This window comes from Protopterus annectens, chromosome 1.part2 (genome assembly GCF_019279795.1).
Source record: "Protopterus annectens isolate FY-2018-M chromosome 1.part2, PAN1.0, whole genome shotgun sequence".
Taxonomy (NCBI): domain Eukaryota; kingdom Metazoa; phylum Chordata; order Ceratodontiformes; family Protopteridae; genus Protopterus; species Protopterus annectens.
The window spans coordinates 378,393,547-378,400,855 of NC_056727.1; positions in this window are offsets into that span (position 1 = coordinate 378,393,547).

Here is a 7,309-nt window from a genome sequence, read left to right on the forward strand (position 1 = left end):
GCTATGGTTCTGACACCAGTCGTTAGTCTCAGTGAAACTTTTATGTAGGATGTTAACATCGCTTGGGGAGTTAATAATAGCTCCCAACTTGCAATCATCTGCAAACTCTGTTAGCCAGAGTCCCTTCGTGTTGGGCTGGACTTCAGAGAAGTAGATACCAAACAGGAGAGGACCCAGGACTGAACCCTGTGGGACTGCACTCATGACTGGTTGGCAGTCTGACTTGGAGTCAACTACTTTCACATTGTGGGTTCTATCTGTGAGCCAGTTTGCAACCCACCTGGTGATACAGGGGTTGATGCCTAGCTTAGTGCATTTTTCTATGATTCCTGAGTGGCAAATGGTGTCAAAGGCTTTGGCCAGATCAAGGTTGGCTATATGAACCACCTTGCCTTCATCCACAGCTCTGGTGACTGACTCAAAGAAGTTGACCAAGATGAGCAGGCATGATCCACCCTTCACAAAACCAAACTGTGTGGGATCCAGAGTTTGGAGATTCCCTATATGCTTGTTTATTAGGTCCTTGATGATGCATTCCATAGCTTTGCATATCAGACTCATCAGGCTAATGGGGTGATAGTTCCCAGGGTCTGTAGTTGCTCCTCCTTTGTGGAGAGGGATGACTGTAGCAGTCCGCCATTTGGTAGGGACAAACCCTAAGGTGAGACTGTGATTGAGCAGGGCACACAGGTGAGGTGCCAGTTCACTCTGTAGTTCATGAAGAACACAGCCAGGGATATTGTCAGGTTCATAGGTTGGTTGTAGGCTATCAGCCCTAGGGCCTGTACAAGCCTAGCCATAACAATTTCTTGGCTATTTCTTCCCACAATATTTACTTCCTTGGAACTCTGCCTAGCAGGGTGACTGATGTGATCACCAGGATAAATTTCCTATCTCCCATCCAGTCGTCAAGGTTGCTTTTGAAGATGGCCAAAGAGGCTCTCTGCTTGACATGTATAGGCAGTCTATTCCAGAGTATGGGTAGTCTCTGGGTCAGGAACCTATCCCTCCAGCATGTTTTGTTCATTGTGATTACTAGGTTTAGGTCCTTGGAGCATGTGGCTTTGATGGAGTGGGATTTCTTTAAGTGTAGCATGTCCAACAGCTCTGGGTTTGACATGGCCTTGTATGTTAAGCAGAGATCTCCTCTGAGTAGACGATATGCAATAGAGTATAGCTGGAGTTTTTTTAGTTGGTCAGCATAGGGCATCTGCTTTAGGCCTGTGATTCTTTTAGTGAGGTATTTCTGCAGCCCATAGAAACTGTATTCTTGGCCTTGGACAGAAATGTGTATCAGGTATTACCTGTGCACATGTATGTATGAGTAGGTGTAGCTGGAAGCCTCAAAACAACAGACGTGAGATGCAAAATGTCAGGTAAATAAGATGTACATGTTGTACACGTGTGTAATCTTAGTTTGTGTGCATCCAACAGACATACATTTCTACAGCTACTGGTTGTTGCATTGCCCTGACACAGACATAGGTGATAGAATAAGCATGATTATCAGGTTAAAAATGGAAAGGTGTCCAACTGTCTTAGGACTTTGTGTCCATACCTACTACAAACAGCTATATGAGCACCTACATAGCTGTATGGACTCAGCAATACCTGACTTGTAAAACCTTCCTCCACCAAGGCAGGGCAGTCCATTTTGCTGGACAGCAGCAATACACAAAACACATAATCAGTCACTATATTGGCTGTACAGGGCAACATAGGAGCAGGCACCAACTTGGAAGCAAGTCAACCTGTGTCTGAACAAGCATATAAGGTCACAGGTGAATTACTGTAAGGCTAACCGTGAGTACAAATTGGACACATCCACCAAGGCCAATCACAAGGCTGTCTTCACATATGTCTTCAATCTCAGAGGCAACAACCCAACCCACCCTATAGTGGTTGTCAATTACACCACATACACACACAGCTTAGCTATAGCCAATCCGCTACAGACAGGTTAAGGGAAAACATCACCCTTCTATCCCATGAATAGTATAGGTGGATATGCACAGCACCTGCACCCCTACACTCATCATCCGGGGGAAGGTCCATAAAGCCTAATCAAAGGCAACAAAAGTAAGTCTCCATGAGACCTGATAAAATCTCTGTCTGTATCCTACATTAACTCAGGCATATGCTCCCAGTTGCATTACACACTGTATGCAAGCAAAGCCTGAGCACCATTGGCATCCCATCTGCAAGGAAGATGGCCACTGTCATCCCTCTACACAAAAGTGAATGATGAATGGTGGATTATGCAATTTACTGGCCCTTATTCGGGGAAACATGATATATCAGGACCAGGAGTGCAATGCAAGCTCAAACTGTGCTGATAGATGACAGGGGTATAATGTGGTCATAAGTGGTGGCTAATGGTAGTCAATGTTGATGTGCAGTTAGTCAATGTTGATGTGCAGGTTATGTGAATAACACTGACCAATGTATGAGGTCCTGTGATGTGTTTCCCTGTTTATGTCTTCCAGGTGAAATGCAGCATGCGAGGCAGCCAGCATAGACTGCAGATGAAACTGCGGCAATTACTGATATAATAATCCAGCAGCATGGGGTGATGTTTGGCCGTAGCCAACAGAATCTATGGGACAGGACCACCCTGTGGGATGAGCTTGTCCAAAGAGTAAACAACGTAGGCCACCATGGATGCACATACGATAAGGTCAGGCATCGGGTGACTGACCTAATATGCCATGCCCGGCAAAGGGCTGCTGCCGTGGCCAGGGACCACATCACCACAGGTGGGGGTCCTGCTATGCAGGCCCCACTTACACCAGTGGAGGAGCTCCTTGCCAACATTGGAGCAATGACCGCACACCACCAAAGTCAACACACACAAGTCGTGGAGGTGGGTGGCACAGGTAAGACCCCAGTGCACATCAATTGAACACAGTAGCAGTCATACTGGCTTCTGTAGAGTATCTAGATGCATATATCAGGTCAAACTGCATTTGTAGATTGGGTTTTGTAATGCACAGTAGTGCACATGTATGGTGAAGGACAGCAAATTGTGTAGTACCAGAGCTTGTACTGTACATGTGCATAAAAGTAGCATTCATCTTGTACCAATGCCACATGTGAGCCTGCTGACAATACCTCTCCCCCAACATTACATAGGTACCTCTGGTCTGGATGTAGGACAGCAGCCTGAAGCCGGTGAGTATGATATTGTCCTGTTGTGGCTCACCAATGCCCCAGGCATGTTAAGGTCATGCATTTTACCATGCATGAAACTGTTACTCTTAGCCATATTGCGATATGTGCATGTAAACTTGTGGTGGAGTTAACTGGATTGCATCAAAGTGGTTATCACAGGGGCCTTTTTGCAGGAGATGTAACATATCTATAGCATACCTCACAACCTGTCAGTGCAATAAATCTGGAGAAAGAGTGACAAAATGGGGAGACAAAGGGACAGAACTAGGGACATATTTTAAAAGTACTGTTATACAGTGCATATAAAAAGTGTACACACCCCTGTTAAAATGCCAGGTATTTGTGATATACAAAGAGGAGACCACAATAAAACATTTCACAACTCTTCCCACCTTTAATGTGACCTATAACCTGTACAATTCTGTTAGGGGAACAAGTATGAAAAATAAAAAACATACAATAAGCTAGATGCATGTGTGCAATGCCTGAAGATAATACTTTGTTGAAGCAGCTTTTGATTTAATTACAGCATTACGTCTTCATGGGTACACACCTGCCATTAATAATAGAGACTCTTTGATTAACAACAAATAACAGTCAGCTGTAAAACTAGGCTTTTCCTGACATTTACTCAGTTGCCTGCTACAGAACAGCCATGGTTTGCAGATAGCTTACAAAGCATTGAAGAGATCTCATTGTTGAAAGATATCAGCCCAGAGAAGGGTACAAAAACATTTCCACAGCATACAGGACAACAGTGACATTGTAAATAAGTGGATGCTCCTCCAAATCTGATAAAAAGGCTAGACCAAAACTGGTCAGGGAGGCTGCCAGGAGATTTACAGCAACACTAAAGGAGTTGCAGGAATCTCTGGCAAGTACTGGTTGTATGCTACATGTGACAACAATCTCCCATATTCTCCATATGTCTTGCCTATGGGGTAGGTTTGGAAGATGGAAGCCTTTTCTCACACAGAACAACATCCAGGCCTAGCTAAATTCTGAAAAACAATACATCAAACCTCCCAAAAGCATGTGGGAAAATACATTGTGGTCTAATGAGACCAAGGTTGAAGTTTTTGGCCACAATTCCAAAAGGTTTGTTTGATGCAATAACAATGCTGTGCATCACCAAAAGAACACCATCCCCACGGTGAAGCATGGTGATGGCAGTGTCCTGCATTGGGGTTGCTGTTCCCAAGCTGAAACTGGGGCTTTAGCCAAGGTGGAGGGGATTTTGAACAGTTCCAAATACCACTGCCTTTTGGCCCAAAATCTTCAGGTGTCTGCTAGATAGCTGTAGATAGAGAGGAATTTCACCTTTCCACACGACAATGACCCAAACCATACATCCAAATCAACAAAAGAATGGCTTCACCAGGAGACATTCAACGTTTTGGAATGGCCCAGCCAGAGCGCACACCTAAGTCCAATAGAAAATCTGTGGGGTGACTTGAAGAGGGCTGTGCTAAAGAGATGCCTTCACAATCTGACAGAGTTGGAGGGGTTTTGCAAGGGAGAGTGTGCAAATATTGCCAAGTCAACATGTGCCATGCTGATAGACTCCTTCCCAAGAGGACTGAATGCTGTAATTAAATCAAAAGGTGCTTTAACAAAGTATTAGTTTAAGGGTGTGCACACTCATGCAATCAGCATATTGTACGTATTTCATTTACTATATATTACTCCTAACCGATGTCTATGTTTTTCAATTGGATTGCACATGTTATAGGTCATAGTAAAGGTTGGAGAAGTTATGACATGATTTCAGTGGTCTCATGTTATATATCACAAAAACCTGGCATGTTAACAGGGGTGTGTACACTAATTATATCCACCATGAGCTTACAAAGTTTTTAGAATAACCGGATTTGTTTTAACATATATTTACTGCAGATTTTGTAGTCTGCAACTCAAATTGTGTCATTAATTAGTGATGCCAATAGTCAGATCATCTCAGTAATGTGTCAGACAAACACAGGATTTATGAAGAAAAGACTTAAAATATGAGCCACACATCTAGAATTCAGCAAAACTCTGTACAGTTGAGAGGTGTGTTCTGTAGGAGTTGCCACTGTGCTATACAGGTGAACAGCAATAATCTGTACATGGGTGCAGTGTGTGCTAGGTGAAGGCCCATCACCTACTAACACTACTCATGTATCCCAGTGGTGTATATTAGTAGTAACATTAAGTGGAAAGGGCTGCACTGAATGTGAATGTTGTGGTCTGACTGTGTGTCATGAATGTTACCAGTGGGCTATTGTGAGGTCTGTGTAGTGTCTTTGTGCCACCTCACCTGTATGTGTCTGTATGTGTGTGTGCATGAGTATGTGTGTGTGTGTGTGTGTGTGTGTGTGTGTGTGTGTGTGTGTGTGTGTGTGTGTGTGTGTGTGTGTGTGTGTGTGTGTGTGTGTGTGTGTGTGTGTGTGTGTGTGTGTGTGTGTGTGTGTGTGTGTGTGTGTGCATGTGTGTGTGTGCACCAGCAAACCTCATAGTGCAGGTATTAATTTACATATGTTGTTTTCCCCTCACAGGTGGACATGGTGATTGTTGTTCTCCTGCTCAGAATCTTATATCAGTGTCTCTGCAGATTCTGACAATGATGGCTGTCCTGCTGAAGCACAGGTGGAGTTGTCAGGGGCTGAATCTGTGCCATCAGTTGGCATCCCACAGTCATCCACAATGTCCTTGCACACAGTCGCAATGCCCAAACGTACCCCATCTCCAGCAGCCATAGATAATGGACAGTTGGTGGGTGGTGGCATGGAACAGGCTAGTGTTTTAACTATGGCAAGTGTGAGTGTAGACACTAGCCATAGCCAGACTGCAGGTGAGGTCCCACATAGGTGGATTGACGGGGGTGCTCGAAGGAGTACTACTGCCCATCAAGTCGCTGTCACAAGTGCCACAGCGGGTGTTACCAGACACATGTTTCAGGCTGTCATAGATGCACAGATGCTTACGGAATGCAACACCGGACAAATACTCAGGGTCTTGGATGCAACTTTTCCTGGCTTACGTGACGACATAGCCACATGTCAAAATACTGAGGTCATGAATAGATGGTGGGGTGAGACCCTGGCAATCCTCAACCGTGGAATGTCTGTGTTGCAGCCTGTGGTGGGAGATGGGCATTGGACATGTGGACATAGGTCAGCACCAACATCAGCTGAGAGTCTACGTGGCCATGCACCTTCACACTCCTATAGTGACAGGCCCACCAGCACTACTAATGGGGGGTGTCCACACTACAGTGAAGCAGGCCATGGACATGTTGTCCTGGCCGGTCCTGTCAAGGACATGGATCCGGCAGAAAGTAGTCACCATCGGGGGAGTAGTACTGCATCTGGCCTTGGGCCTGGTGGTGCCAGTGATAACCATGGCTGGACCAGTTCACGTGTCTGTGGCCAGAGATGGTGAACTGTACACCCTGCCATGTATGGTCCATAGCTATCCAACATACCCCTGTGTATGTGGTGTTAGTAACATTGACTGAATGTAGTCTCACATGCTGTATTCTGTTTGTGTTCTAGGTGTCTGTGTGTCAGCAGGATGTGGCCCTGCAGACATTGCCAACGAGGGGTATGGCAGAGTGGTAACACATTGACCGTGTCACAGCCAAGGTACAGCTGTATATGTACACATTTACCAGGTCTGTGTAACAGTTATTGAATGTGCCACAGAGCTTATAGGGCTAAGGGGTATATACAGGTAAGTCTATGGTGGTTGACATCAGCAGGTGTTGTAAAGTGGACAATAGTAAGTGTAGTGGGTGGAACACACCTCAGATTGGTAAAACACACCCCTAGAGGATGTTGTGTTGACCAAATACTTGGAAAATGCTGTTCCCACACACACAGTCTCACACACACACACACACACACACACACACACACACACACACACACACACACACACACACACACACACACACACACACACACACACACACACACACACACACACAGGATCAGAGTTGCCAGTGTTAGGTGTGGAACACCTACCCATCTAGTTACTGGTACTACAGTGTTATGCTGTTATCACAGGTGACACATAGCTAATAGTGAGATGACTTTTCCAAGGTACCTGTAAAGTGAATAACATCAAATGCCCTTGTGCGTTATGGCAGTGGGGG